The sequence below is a fragment of the Jaculus jaculus genome, chromosome 9, assembly GCF_020740685.1.
Source record: "Jaculus jaculus isolate mJacJac1 chromosome 9, mJacJac1.mat.Y.cur, whole genome shotgun sequence".
In the NCBI taxonomy this organism is placed as follows: Eukaryota; Metazoa; Chordata; class Mammalia; order Rodentia; family Dipodidae; genus Jaculus; species Jaculus jaculus.
The window spans coordinates 126,875,198-126,890,929 of record NC_059110.1 but is presented as its reverse complement, the minus strand read 5'-3'; the positions used below and the strand labels follow the sequence as shown (position 1 = coordinate 126,890,929).

General features: G+C 45.3%; 2 long non-coding RNA genes across 2 annotated transcripts; one reads left to right on the top strand and one right to left on the bottom strand.

Annotated features, from left to right (window-relative positions):
* Positions 1–2,755: 2,755 nt before the first annotated feature.
* On the bottom strand, positions 2,756–10,954 carry LOC123463580. The gene is made up of 3 exons (XR_006638994.1): positions 10,921–10,954; positions 10,109–10,555; positions 2,756–3,655 (listed from the first exon to the last, which is right to left on the bottom strand). It is a non-coding gene; the product is annotated as an uncharacterized LOC123463580 (long non-coding RNA).
* On the top strand, positions 3,521–7,416 carry LOC123463579. Its single transcript, XR_006638993.1, has 3 exons — positions 3,521–3,599; positions 5,553–5,781; positions 7,132–7,416. It is a non-coding gene; the product is annotated as an uncharacterized LOC123463579 (long non-coding RNA).
* Positions 10,955–15,732: the final 4,778 nt, after the last annotated feature.

Sequence of the window (15,732 nt, the reverse complement as noted above, 5' to 3'; positions counted from 1 at the left end):
TTTCACCTTTTTAAAGATAAATCATTTATTTGTTTATTTATCTGAGAGAGATAGAAAGGAAGAAAGAAAGAATGGGCATGCCAGGGCATCTAACCACTGCAAGCGAACTCTAGATGCATGTGCCACCTTGTGCTTCTCGCTCACATGGGTACTGGGGAATCAAACCAGGGTCCTTGGGCTTTGCAGACAAGTGCCTTAACAGCTAAGCCATCTCTCCAGTCAATTTTCATCTTTTTATCCTTCTTTCTCTAGCCTTTTCCATCCAGGAGCCAGCATTCATTAAATAAGTGGATCAGGAGCAAGTAACTGGAGATGGACATAACCTTTGATGATGAGAAGTCATAAAAAATAATTCAGTGAACCATAGGGGCTGGGGAGGAGGTTCCGTGGCTAAAATCTCTTGCTGCATAAGCCTAGCAAGTGAGACAACTTAATGCCATGAGCATAAAGTGAACTCATTCACGGTAATTATTTAACAAGTGCCAGAAATATTAGTATCAGTTGATTTTCTCTTTCTCAGAACTTTAACTCAAGAAGAGAAAAAAAAAAAAAAAATAAGAAGAATTGATTAAAAAAAAAAAAAAAAGGAGTACCACTATGAGGCCACCCTGAGACCATATAGAGAATTCCAGGTCAGCCTGGGCTACAGTGACACTGTACCTAAAAAAAAAAAAAAAAAAAGCACGGTAGCGACAAGTCTCCCCTGTGCCAAATAATAATATTAAGAAGCGCAAAAGCCTTCCTGAAGCTGCACGGTGATTGTCAGTGACCGTTAAAGGTGTATACTATGTACCCTACACACACCCTTTGGGGAACGCAGTCGCTGAAAAGTCCCTGTCTGCTCTGAAACCACTTTGCATGGCGGTGGGGGCCGGGGAGAAGCAGCAGTTAGTATAGTGGGAGCGATGCCAAGCATCCCCGACAACGTAGAATTTTTCCACTTTCCTTACATGTGCAATCGAGGCCTCCATAAAATTATAATTGAGCAGGCACATTATGAGTACTTTCTTTGAGGGAGAAAATGGGAGGTGGGGGTGAGGGATCTGGCCTGGAAGTAAAGCGCTGCAGTCTGTATCGTTCTTCTTTGCAGAACTCTTGGGAGTGTTCTTTGCCCGTGACTGGACTCCTGCGGCAGCTTACCTTCCAAGTGAAGACTTCCATCAAGGACTTTCGTCAAGGACTCCCCGGGCTCTGGGTGAGGCACCACTTGCTAGGTGGGGACTGGAAAGTTCTGGGCTCTGGTTCATGTCCCTGGGGACTGAGGTCAGTGTGTCTTGGCACCATCTCCCTACCGTCCTCCACCTCCGTGTCTTCCTATCTCCCCCGCCGTGGATTCGCTCCTGTTCATGTTGGGGAGACTACAGATTTTGTTTCTTAATGTTTTGAGAAAGTTTAAAAGCTTATTGAAATGAAAAGTTTCTTAAGATTTCTTGGACACCGCTGGCTTCTTACAGAACAATATTTTGATGATTTAAGTTTAAATGAATCAGAACTCTATGTATTAAATTTCCCTTGATATACCCAGCAAGGTTTTTTTTTTTTTTTTTTAATTAATGGAAAAAGTATTCAGGGCTCAGAATGTCTAGTTTTCTCAATCTCAAAATGTGTGAGTGTAGATTGATCTGGTCTGTCATACACCCTGCCCTCCCTTACCACCCAGGATGCTGGTTATCATGGAGGGAGGAACATTTCCAGATGGCATCAAGCTGAATGAGACCATAAACCAGTCCTGGTCATTATGTGTGGGTCTCAGCAGAAGCAAGAGCCAGGACGTCAGGACATCCAGCTCTTGCTCACTGAAGGCTGGCCCTATTGTCTATTTCTTTTTTTAATGAAGTAAGGCACAGAAGGTCATAAGTCAACAGTTTATTTCGATTTTAAATGGCTCCTGAAAACAGAATTGTTACAATTTTTCCTTTAAAGACTAACTTCGTTTTAGGCCCTGTCGTTTTGGATTGCAAGATGTTTGATGATCTGTGACATCAGGGTCGTGTCTTGAGGACCAGTCGGGTATTTATTTTTCATGTTGTTGTTGTTCTGTGTTGAAGGCTCATTAGGATGAAATATCCATAGGAACAAAAGCAAACAAAAATCCTAACAATCGATAATAAAAGAGAGCAGTAAGAGAGAACGTCTGGTTCAATGAGAGGCACTGAGATGAAATGCCCTTTCAGAATTGAAGCTTCATCAGGAGTTACAACATCATACCAACGTGGCCCGGTAGGAGTCCAGAGCTGGAGGGACAGGCTCCAAGAACCCCAGGAACACAGGGAGTGATCTTATTTTTATAGTCTGAAGGGGGGGAGGGCAGCTCTACGTCATGTGGCTCAGACTCCCTGCTAGGAGCCTAGGAGGGAGTGGAAAATGGGAGATAAAGTATAATTATGGAAGTTGTCAATAAAAACAATAAATAAAAAGAAGGCCTCCAGTCCAAGGTCTCTAAGGGGCTGGGGCTGTCATGCTGTCCTGCTACACTGCTTGAGGCAGGGCTGGGCGAAGAGAGAAGGCAGGAAGACATTTGGTAAGAGTTAAGTTACAATTCAACAACATCTGTGATCTCAAACTCACAGCAGACCAGCAGACTCCATTCTGGATCACAAATATTCTCATTTTTAGTGTGAAAGCGGGGCGTGGTGATGCACACCTTTAATCCCAGCCCTTGGGAGGCAGAGGTAGGAGGATCACCGTGAGTTCGAGGCCACCCTGCGACTCCATAGCGAATTACAGGTCAGCCTGGGCTACAGTGAGACCCTACCTTGGGGGGGGGGGAGTTAAGTTAGTGGGGGACCTCTGTCCTCTTTAGTTTTGTGAATGAATGACAGGTCAGCAGCTCTTAAGGCAGCTCTCCATCCCTGTGACGAACACCCAAGAGCAGTTGATTTAAAGGAGTCAAGGTTTGCTTCAGTCCACACTCTCGGGGGCTTCTTCAGTTGAGTCTTGGTGGTTCTTGTGCCTGAGTCCTAGGATCCCAAGTGCGCATCACCACACCTACATTGTGGTTGACTCCATCTCTTTGGGGCCTGTGACAAGGCCAAGAGAGCATCACGGTGGGAGTGCGTGGCAGCCAGGAAGCCAAGAGAAGCAGAGTGCCCCATTCACCTAAGTTCCTCACAGTAGGCTCCACCTCCTTAAAGTTCCACTGTACCCTTACAGCTCCACAGGCAGGAATAAAGTTTTTGACACGTGGTAATTTGGGGGTCATTGGAGACCCAAACCATAGCAGCAATTCCAGGAGAGAACACATGAACAAGGGTTCAAAGCAGTCCTCACTTGTCACATTAGGGGCGTGTGTCACAGGTATTTCAAATGCACCTGTGTCCAGGGCTGCGAAAGGACCATTATTCTCTAGTCTGACGGTCTTCAAGCCAACTCTCATTGTACCATAGTCCACGAAAGCAAGCATGCTTGGAGCCGTGATGAGCTATTTTCACATGAGCTGACTTTACTATTATTTTTATTACTATCATTATTATTGTCAAGATTCACAGCCTCCTTCCCCTCTTGGTGACTTCACAGTTCCCAGTGCCGTGGAGGAGGCTTTCCACAACCTCTAGCTCAGGAAGCATGGGAACCAAGAGATCTCCCTTCCCGCGGACAATGTGAGCCTGGTTCATCTTCATCCCCGAGAATCACTCTCTCCAAAGCTTGACAGGACCTGGAAGGAGAAAGCCGGCAAGCTTGAGAGCAAAATACCTTGTACTGACAGCAGTCGGCCTCGTTCTTACTGAGGCGTTTTCTAGGTGTTTGTTGTATGTATGCATGAGTCTGTGAATGAGTAACTATAAGCTAGTTATTTTACAGGAAATTGGTGGAGATGACCAAAAAGTAAAGGACTGAAGCAGGCAGCAAACTGTCTACGCCTCAAATAGCTTTCTGCTCTCCAATTTCTACCCCTTTCCACACATACAGAGAAAGGGAGAGAGAGAGAGAGAGAGGACATCTTGATTTTGCACATGAGAAGCTATATAGCAATGAGGCTCCCCAAAAATTACAAACTAAGGATTCCTTCAATTTTCTGAGCTTTTGCCCGAGGCCACCAACTCTCCAAGGGGAAGCACCTGGTAGAAGACACGAAACGGGTACTGGGCAGGTGTCTTGGTGAGAGCTCTTGCTGCGCAGGTATATATCTCACACACATATATATGTATATTACACACACACACACATATATATACATATCACACACACACACACACACACATATACCACACACACACATATATTACACACATATGGGAACAGAGTTGAGTAATTTGTCACAATAAAGAGGTAGAATCCTTGGCCTTCAGGGTTCTATGCATACTGGGAAAATATTGTCAACCAAGGCAAGAAATAGAACAAGCTTCTGAAGTGACCAGCGCTGACACATCTGCTCAGACTTCTCTCAGGCAAGTCTCAAGACCATGCACAGGGAGTAGCATGCTCGTTCATCCTTACCAGTCAAGCAGAACCCAATGTCCACCTAACTTCTTTTACTCTGCATCAAAAGTGGGGCTAAAAAATTGCTTTTGAGCTGCTAAATTGTGCCAGGTATGTGGAAAGAGATGGGCATGAAAAGCATGCAGCCAGTGGGGTGGCAGCTGTGCCCCAATTCTGCACAACTGTGAGCACCCAGTTTTGATGGCCGATAAGTGTGGGTGCCTTCTCCAAACATTTTCTTCCCCACCTTCATCCTTTGTGCTGAAAAGGACCCAATTCTCCCACACCAGGGATTCCAGACAAGCGCAAGGCTAGCCAAACAGAAAATAGCCACGCACATAGAGATTGCTGAGCCCTTGCCCTGGCTCTGCTCTCCCCTGTGCTAATTGTAGGAGGCTAGCCTTGTCTCTGCATGTGTGTGTAGCGTGCACGCCACTGTGCATGCGTGTTCAGATGCATATAGGCACATGTGTGAGCAAGTGCATGTGGAGGCCGGGAGCTGACATCAGATGTCTTCCTCCATCATTTCATCTTATTTGTATGAAACAGGATCCCTACTGAACGTAGAGCTCACCAATTCAGCTAGACTAGCAGATCCACCTCTCCTGCGCTCTCACACATGTTCTCTCTCCCTCTCTCTCTCTCTCTCTCTCTCTCCAGTGCATGGGCTTACTACAGGCTCTTACCACCACACATGGGTTCTGGGAATCCAAACTCAGGCAAGCCCTTTACCCGCTGATCCCGCTCCTCAGTCTGTAGTTTTATTTTCATAGTTGCTCAGAAGGGCCACAGAAAGGGGGTGGAGAAACTCGGCTGGTGTTGGACGGACTTTTCCCATTTGCACCCCTCTCCCATTAGCCCAAGACCTGATTCAATGCCAGACTCCATTCTCCTCTCCTTTGATATGGAAGCCACGCAGCGCTCAGCTCTCTCTCTTAAAGAAAACCGTCAACCCTGACTTGCCTCCTAGAGTCAGGTCAGGGTGCGGCTGGCAGGGGTTCTTTCTTCTTTCAGTTTGATTCATCCTCCCTTCAGCTCCATTCTGCAATCAGCAGCGAAGGACAGGAGGGAAGCAGGCAGGAGGAGGGAGAGCCGGAGACTGCCGGAAATCACTTTCCTCCGTCTCTTTGCAGGTTGCCCCAGAAGCACACTGCAAACTCCCACCTGCTCCCAGTGAAGAAACTGCTTGCTCTCCTGGAGGCCTCCTGGGGATCAGCCAGCTGCTCACTTCCTCCTCACCTGCCCTCAACCTCCATCGACCTAGCCTCCCGTGGCTTCACAGCTAAGCACCTCCAACTCAGGAAGAAAGAAATGAAACTCGCTCACGGGCAAGCAGCCTTTCCTCTATAACCTCAGCGCCCGGTACATACCCACAGCAGTTACTTCCCACGTGTATTGGTGAACCTAGAAGTGTAGAGTGGCCCACAGAAAGCGGGTGGCATCCACGGCCTGCTGCGCTTTCTGTTACCACTCAGGTGTTGTTGCAGGAAAGCACTTTTATTTTATTTTATGTATTTATTTATTTGACAGAGAAAGAGGGAGAGAGAGAGAGAATGGGCGCGCCAGGGCCTCCACCTACTGCAAATGACCTCCAGACGAGTGCGCCCCTTTGTGCACACGCCTTAACCGCTAAGCCATCCCTCCAGGCCAGGAAAACACTTTTTTGTGGTTGTTGTTTATTTATTTGAGAGCAGCAGACAGAGAAAGAGGGAGAGAGACAGAGAGAGAGAGAATGGGTGCGCTAGGGCCTCCAGCCACTGCAAACGAATTCCAGAGGCTTGCGCCACATTATGCATCTGGCTCACATGGGCCCTAGGGAATCAAGCCATGAAACGGGATCCTTAGGCTTCACAGGCAAGTGCTTAACAGCTAAGCTATCTCTCCAGCCCGAGAAAGCACTTTTAATATATATTTTGAAACTGGTTTATTTTGAATCTTCAGTCTCTTCTGCTTGCCTCTGAGTTCAAACTATAATGGAAACCCCAAACCTGAGCTCCAGCTGCATATATACGCTGGAGAAGGAGACCTACCCATTCACCCAACCGCCCACACTTATTTATAACTACACGGTAGTTTGTCTTGCTAGCCCTTGGCTTACCAACCTCCACAAAGTGAAACTCCAGGCTGACCACTGTCGGTTCTCACTGGCCTGAATTCTACGCCCCGGGGGCTAGGCGAGACCCCGAATAAAAACCACTGTATCTTTAAGAAAATGTCTGTGGGGCTGGGGTGATGGTCCAGTGTGTGAAGTGCTTGCCACACAAACTTGAGGAACTGAGTTTGGATCCCCAGGACCCACATAAAAGCTGGCTTGGTGGCATGTGCTGGTAATATCAGCTCAGGGTAAGTGTTAGAGACATGAGCAGCCTGGGGCTTGCTGTCTAGGTAGTCTAGCCACGTTCATGAGCTCAGTAAGTTCAAGACTTTGTCTCTAAATAAATAAATAAAAAGAAGAAGATGATGATGAAATGAGGAAGACACACAACACACACTTCTGACCTCCACAATCACATGTACACATGCATGGCACACACATTTAAGCCTACACACCCCATACACATGCAAAACACAAAAAAAAAAATCAAAGGTCTGTTTTCCTCTTTGACTCTGACAGCGGGTGCAGGAGGGTCATCATATATTAGAGTGCTTACCGTGCTTATTATTTTCCTAGGACCAACCCTCTCATTGCCAATTAATTTCACTCTGTTTCAGGGTCACAGATCATACCCCTGAGCCTGGCCAGTTGTCTCACTCATGTGCGTCACAAGAGGCCTGGGGCCAGAAAGCACAGATAGCCCAATACAGCCACAGCTTCAATCTGAAACAAACAACTCAAAGGGCACGTCCGGCAACGAGCAGAGCCCCACCAGAGGCAGGCATAATTGCAGGCACTAAATTAGCACGGTCTCTCAGCCAGGGACTAATCTAAGCCAGACCTGGTGCAATGTCAGGCCATGAGTACATCACAATTACCATTAAAAAGGAAAGAGAAAATTTGCCCTGGATTCCTGAAGCTATATTTTTACCATGGCGAGTCCTTAGTGAGCATAGGAGGTATGAAGGCGTGTGGGATGAGCGGGCGAGGCAGCGTGGCTCAGTCATCTTGGAGAGACTAAAGGGCTGACAGTGCAGCTCGAAGACAAAGCCCGGGGCAGGCTCTACTTTCCTGACGTCAGTCTCATTCATCTCACCTCTGCTGGGATATGTTGGTGGCATCGAAGTGTTCCTCCATGTAGGGTCACTATGAAGGGTGCTGAACCAAAGCCTTCCTGCAGCTGTTTATCTTGCGGGGGAATGGCATCCTTTCCCCCACATTTCTTTCTAATGGACAGGCCACATGTAGGGATGCTTTGGGGTTGTTTCTCTTCCTATCTCAGTTTTCCTAATGTCCATCAGGTCCCTCGCTTCTTCACTGTGACCTATCGCAGGCTTTACAGCTCACTTCCATTTCCATGACAGGCGTACATCAAACCCGGCGGCTAAAACAAATGTGCTTGCTTGATAAGGTAATGGACACTCTCTCTCTTTCATAAACACTGACCCATGTTTTAAATATATATATTATTAGTATATTTTCAAAACCAAATATGATGGACACATACTTAGCTTCACATAGCCTAACTTTTTACTTTCTGTACACCTCATGGTGATGTCCATGTATCACTCTTAGATCAAAATCCCATTCCCTGTGGCTGAGGAAATGGCTCAGTGGGTAAACTGTTTACCGCACAAGCAAGAGGACCGGAGATCAGATCTCCCGACCCCACAAAAGAAGCTGGGGTGGTGGTGCACACCTACAATCCCAGTGTGGGGAGATGGAGAGAGGAGGATCCCTGGGGCTTGCTGGCTAGCTGATCTAGCTGAGTCAGTGAACTCCAGGTTCAGTGACTGACCCTGTCTCAACAGTAAGGTGCAGGAGCTTAGTAAAGGCTCAGCAGTTAAAGGCCTTTGCTTGCAAAGCCTGCTGACCCAGGTTCAACTTGCCAGTAACAAAGTAAAGCCAGATACAAAAAGTAGTATGAGTATTTGGATTTTGTTTGCCACAGCAAGAAGCCCTGGAATGCTCATACACACACATGTACACCACACACTCAAAAAAATTCATAATATATATGTGGCCGAGGATGACTGGGAAAGACAGTAAACATTAAACTCTGACCTTAACAAGTATATGCATACATGTGTACCTCCATCTACGTGATCAGTATGCATACAGGTGTACCTCCATCTGTATGATCAGTATGTATACATGTGTACCTCCATCTATATGATCAGTATGTATATACCTGTACTTCCATCTATATGATCAGTATATATACATGTGTACCTCCAACTATATGATCAGTATGCATACACGTGAACCTCCATCGATATGATCAGTATGCACACACGTGTACCTCCATCTATATGATCAGTATGCACATACATGAACCTCCATCTATATGATCAGTATGTATACACGTGTACCTCCATTGATATGATCAGTATGTATACATGTATACCTCCATATACATGATCAGTATGTATATACCTGTACTTCCATCTATATGATCAGTATATATACACGTGTACCTCCAACTATATGATCAGTATGCATACACGTGAACCTCCATCTATATGATCAGAATGCACACACATGAACCTCCATCTTTATGATCAGTATGCACACACATGAACCTCCATCTATATGATCAGTATGCACACACGTGAACCTCCATTTATATGATCAGTATGTGTACATGTATACCTCCATCTGTATGGTTAGCATACATACACATTTGCTTCCATCCATACGAACATACCTAAATGCGCATATTCACCCACACATCCTCATGAAAAGGAATCCCGTCCTCTGCTCCATCCTCTCCTGAGAGCACTGGCTCCCGTTTCTCTGGGACCCTCGCAGAGTCTGGTCCCGCAGCGCCAGCGCAGCACAAGACCTGTTGCCCTCCTACCAGCCTCACCGCATGTGGCAGGCACAGAAAGGAAGGAGAAGTCTTCCGGCAATCCAGGGGATGCTCCTATGACAATTTGTCAGCCAAATTTGTCTTTGAATTTGCCATTTCAGTATTTCAAACCAAAAGGAACATCCCAGCCCCAATGCACTGGGTTCCACGGATAAATTTATGCTACCATCATTTGAGCTGAGGACAACTGTCTTGATACCATTTGGGGCTTTTCCTAGCTGGTATATCATAACCCCCCCATTATAGTTCAGTGAATTTCGATGAACTACTCTTCCCCCGTATGAGACGTTCCTAACAATCTTACGGTTATAATTGCTTAGAAACAAAAGTCAAGAAGAAGAAAAAACAACACTATCTACAGAAAAAAACGTTCCACGTTTGTGTTTTATCTGTGTTACAAACTGTCTGAAAAGTCTGGGTCCTGTTTCATTGGAATAAACAGGAATATGGAGCCTGGAATACTCTCAAATGAGTAAGTTCTTTGCTGACAGTTTCAATAAGGAAAAAATAAAGAAGGAAACACAAGGAGGAGATTATAATCTGGAGAGTCAGCGGGGGGGGGGGGGGCATTTCGTAGGAAAACTGGAAAAATTTGTGACAATTCTTTTTCTTCTTTGATGAGCAAAATCACTCTCTCCCCCTCTATCTCTATCTCTCTCTGTGTCCCTCTCTCTCTCTCTCTCTCTCTCTCTGTCTCTCTCCTTACAAAACATTATACTTACTCTGGTCTCTTGCTGCTCCATCTTCCCCTTTCACCAGAGGCATCCCCTGTCCCCAGGGGGCTGCCCACCTTTGCTAGCTGCTCTCTACTCCCATGGGGTAGATCTTTGGTCCTCGGTGGTGGTCAGAGCAGTGCTGCTTCATGGCACTGCTGTGGAGAAGGCCGAGTGGACCTCATGGTAAGGTTTTGCTGTGCTCTGTTGACAGCGCCGGCCATGATGGAAATCGCAGCAGGCTACATTACAGGGCCATCAAGCTCACCCTCAGACTCCCGGTCACCTAAAAAGGACCTTCATAATTTGTTTATATGAATGGCTCCACCAGACCTTGAACAGTCCTGGTATGTAATTCTCCTTTTGGACTTAATGTTCTCATTTAGAGTCTCTGTTTCCAAAAAGAGAAGGGTGGGGGCAGAGAGGCACAGATTCATTCTCTTGCTTCTATTACCACTAAAAGAAAGTTAGAGAAAAAATAAAATTAACAGAGAAGACCCATGTCCCTCCTCCTTCCTCCTCATCCTCCTCTTCTCCCTATCTACAGGCAAAATCTAATAAGGATGATTCAATTACATGTTTTTTCCTCCCATGGAAATCCACGGCATACTGTTCAAATACTAGAACTCAGGAAATAAGGCAAGACAAGGTCCCTCATGAAGCCTTAGAAGGCAGTGCAGGGGTCTGAGCTGGAGGGCTGCCTGGCTGGGCGGCTCTAATTAAGAAATCACCCCGCTGAGCAGAACTTAATCTAAATAAAATATAAAAAGGAATCCCATGAAAACCATTACCTCTCCGTTCTGTTCCACCTCCCCACGCACCTCATGTCAGAGTCTCCTTTCTTGGCCTAGGAGCTCTCCCACAGCCGGTTCCAGAGAGTTCCATGCTGTTCTGTGTGCCCGTGGCATAATTCAGCATGAAGACTCAGCCCTCCTCAAGAGGGGTCTGGGTTTAGTGTGGGACGCTGGCTGCTTGGCCAGACTTTCCTAGGGCCAGAGGCAGAGTGAGTCAACGTTGTTTGTGTTTGAAGGGGGGCTCTGGGATGGGATTTTGATCAAAGATTGATTAATGAGTCTGGCCGGCTCTTCTAGCTTTAACACAATGAATTGCCAACCCACTGCCTCTCTGTGGGCTGGCAGAGTGCTTACCTCGCCATCTCTCCATTGGCTGCTTTTGATGGGGAAGCCAGTTGAAAGCCAAGATCAAATCTGTTGAACTTGGCTCCCTTCAATCATCTTGGACTAGTTCGTGCTTTACTCTGTATTGAGTCAGCCTCAGACTGCGGCTCCATCCCGGCTTGGGCTCATCCTTCGGATGGTTCGGGACATTTTTGTAGCTTCTTCTCCCTCTGCAACCCAGAGAAATCTGTTTTGTTTTGTGTTTTGTTTTTTTTTGTTTTTGTTTTTCTTTCTTCTCACCGCTGTTACCACCATTGACCCCCTATAAGCACATGATTCTCAACTAGACCTTTATGACTTTCCCTGGGACGTGGCAACTGGTCTCACTGGTGATCCTTTAACCCATTAAAAACCTGTGGGAAGAGATGGCCCTCCAATGGGTGGGGGGTGAACAGAATGTTCGTGTGCACATCAACACACTTCAGGGAGCGTTTTACCCTCCCCAACATCTATGACCGCCTACTCGGGGGCCCAGGAAACACAGTGTCCTTTCTTCCCTTCTGCATGTCCGCAGGTTGTCCTTCACAAAGCCTGCAGACCGCATGTGTACTCACAACGCCTGTCTGCTGATGTAGCCCATCTCTCGGCACAGTAAACTAAGCGTTCTTTTTGTGTCCATCTTTGTCCACCAAGTGTGTCCAACCCACAACATGCAGGACACAGATGACCCAGGAGAGCTATGATGATGACCCAACACAAAGTCATCATCAACTTACTTCAAATGTTAAAAGATTTTTTTTTTTTTGAACTTGAATCCATGGGTCTGGTGCACAAAATTTGTAGATTATCACAAGGTCAAAATTTTAGACAGACCTGCAGGTGTAGACCAGAGGTGGACACATTTTCTCCAGAAGGGCCAGATCGTAAATATTCTAGACTTTGGTGACACCATTTTCCCAGTAAAACCATAAGCAATGACTTTGTAATTGGGACTGCTCTAAGGGAATGCCATAGCTTGGGTGGCATAAAAATGAGCAGAAGTTCCTGTCCCCACGGCTCTGGTGCCTGTCGTACATGAACGAGGTGCCGGCAGATGCCGTTTCTGATAAGGGATCCACTTTGCGCTGTTAGGTGGTAACGTCTCACAGTGCCTCACATGGCTGAAAGGAAGACACAAGCCTTTAGAGTTCTGCTTCATAGCATACTAACCCTGTGGTGAGAGCTGCCCTCTTGGGCTCTAATCACCTCTCCTAAAGGTCTGGCCTCCAAATTCCACCGCCCTGGGAATTAGGCTTCAACACAGGAACAAACAAGACACATATATCAATATAATAGTAAGTAATATATGTGCAAATGGGCATCTCTGAGTTCCTATAATGCTTCATATGCGCTGACATTTAAATTTCATTTTTTAAATTTTTTAAAATCAAAATATATTTTATTTTGGACCTATTTCAGCTCTGATTCAAATTACAGTCATCAAAGCAATACAATGTGAAGGGAAACTGCAATAACAAAGGTTGTGCCTGGAAGGACCAAAGGTCATCTGGGCCAAATCACTGTGATGGGAACCAAAATACTTTGTGTCATTAAAATGGTCCAGGACACCACCGAACAGCTCTAACTGTCTTCCTTACGTGTCACAAACTATGACTCTCCTGTTGTGTGCTTTCAAACATTAAGAAGCTACACAGAGGGCTGGAAAGAGGGCTTAGCAGTAAAGTCGCTTGCCTGCAAACCTAAGGATCCATTTTTTATCTCTCTCCAGATACCTTAGCCAGATACACAAAGGTGAGGCAAGAGCGATGTCACACATGCTCACTAGGAGGCACAAGCATCTAGAGTTCAATTTCAGTGGCTGATGCCCTGGTGCACCAATTTTCTCTCTCAATATCTCTCTCTTACTCTCTCTAAAATATTTTAAAAAACCATATAGAAAACAAAGATAGATGGAGGAAGATTTAAAATCTGTTCCACCCTGCATCCCTGGTGTCACCTAAGGAGTGGCTCTCAAAATCAACTCTTGCTATCTAGTCTCATTATCTTGTTCCTTAAAGGCAGAGTCATCTTTAAGTTTCACTGGCTATCTAGCATTAACAGATACATAAAATGAGTGACTATATGCCATTAAATAACCTTTAATTCCAAACACTTCTTTTTTTAATTTTATATGTATATATCAATATGTATATATATATACATATTGTTGTTAGTTGAGAAACAGGTAGAGGAAGGCAGAGAGAGAGAGAGAGAGAGAGAGAGAGAAAATGAATGTTCCAGGGCCTATAGCCACTGCAAGAAAACTCCAGATGCATGTGCCCCCTTGTGCACCTGGTATACATGTGTACTGGGAAATTGAACCTGGATCCCTAGGCTTCACAGGAAAGCACACTGACCACTAAGCCATTAATTACTCCAGGCCCCAAAATTTATTAAGACAAAGACTAAATAGAACAATTATTAAGGTTACCACAAGGATATGGAGACTTCATTTTCCTCACAATTAGAGGCATAACACTTGAAGTTCCTACCAACTAAGGATCATTGACAAATTCTGTAAGTTTGGGGTTATTCTGCAACTCCCTGGATGGTGCTGAATGCTTCTAAACAATTCAGTCTCAGCATAGCCAAAACAATAATAATAATAATAATAATAATAATAATAATAATAATAATAATTGCATCTTTAAGAATGAGATTACTTGGCTGGAGAGATATCTCAGGTTCAATTTCCTATCACCCACATAAAGCCAGATGTGCAAAGTAAAGCTTGCATCTGAAGTTCATTTGCAGTGGCTGGAGTCCCTGTTGTACCCATTCTCTCTCTCTCTCTCTCTCTCTCTCTTTCTCTTTCTCCCCTCTCTGTCTCTCTCTGCATGCAATTAAATAAATAAATTTTTTTAAGATGAGACTACTTTTCCCTACCCCAGTGTTGTTGATTAAACCCAGGGCCATGTGCACGCTAGATAACTGTTCTACCTGAGCTGTATACCCCACCCCTTTTGGTTTTGACTTTTGAAATGCAGTCTTGCTAAATTGGCAAAGTTGGATTTGAACTTACGGTCCTACTATCTCAGCCTCCTGCACAACTTATATTCCAGGCCTGGGTCACCAGACTGGCAAAAGTGAGATTTTTTTCTACTACTTCCTCCTTACACAGAACCACAACTTCTTTGCACCCATATAATGATCCCTTGATCGGCCTGTAAAAGGCAGATTATGATCTGGCTCCCAGAAAGCTGCACTCCTGGTACCCAAACCCTGGAGGAAGACACTTTCTATGAACATGGGCTAAATGAAAGGGCTCTCTTCTAAACAACTGAAGACGCACACTGACCGTGACTGCTACTTCCCATCAGTCAACACAAAGTTCTAACTTCTATTTTGTGAGCAAGCTCGCTCTATTGCCTTCTCCAGGTTCTTTACTTGAAAAAGCAATGTGCAGTGTTGATACCCACATGACAAAGAGCCAGGGGTAGCTTCCAGCAGTGAGGTGGTGAAGGACAAAGACCCATAGACCAACAACTATCTAAGAATTATATCCTACCTAAAACCACACAGGTGAGCCCAGAAAGGAATATTTCTATTATTTTTTATTGACAACTTCCATAATTGTAGATAATATTCCATGGTAATTCCCTCCCCCCCCCCCAATTTTCCATTTGCAACTCCACTCTCCATCATATCCCCTCCACTTCTCAATCAGTCTCTATTTTATTTTGATGTCATGATCTTTCCCTCCTGTTATGATGGTCTTGTGCAGGTAGTGTCAGGCACTGTGAGGTCATGGATATCCAGGCCATTTTGTGTCTGGAGAAGCATATTGTAAGGAGTCCTACCCTTCCTTTGGCTCTTACATTCTTTCTGCCACCTCTTCCACAATGGACCCTGAGCCATGGAAGGTGTGATAGAGATGTTGCAGTGCTGAGCACTCCTGTCACTTCTTCCCAGCACCATGGTGCCTTCTGAGTCATCCCAAGGTCACCACTCTGCCTGTTGTTAAATGGGAGAGAGAGAAAACCACCAGTGGAGATATTCAGAAGTGGATTCTTTCCATTTTTTATTCAGAGATAGTTTATTAGATTATAGATAGAATTTAAGAGAAGGAAGGAATATAGAGCTCCTGCCAATGATAGAGCAGGAAGGGGTAAAACATGGCCCCTATACACATCTTCTTTATAAAGAATCTTTCTTTAGTTGTGGCTTCAGATGGCACCAAACATCTTAAATGGTGACTTCAACATCTTTAAAGTATTTTTAAAGTTTTAATTTATTTAGTTATAGACAGGGAGTGAGAGAGAATGGGTGCACCAAGCCCTGTAAACGAACTCAAGATGCATGTACAACCTTGTGCATCTGGCAAACGTGAGATATGGAGAATTGAAGCTGGGTCCTTAGGCTTCAAAGGCAAGAGCCTTAACCACCAAGCAATATCTCCAGCCCAACTTCAGTCTTTTAAGCAAGCCTGACACAGAGGACCAGAGACGCATGGCCAGATTCCTGACCCGCAAGAAA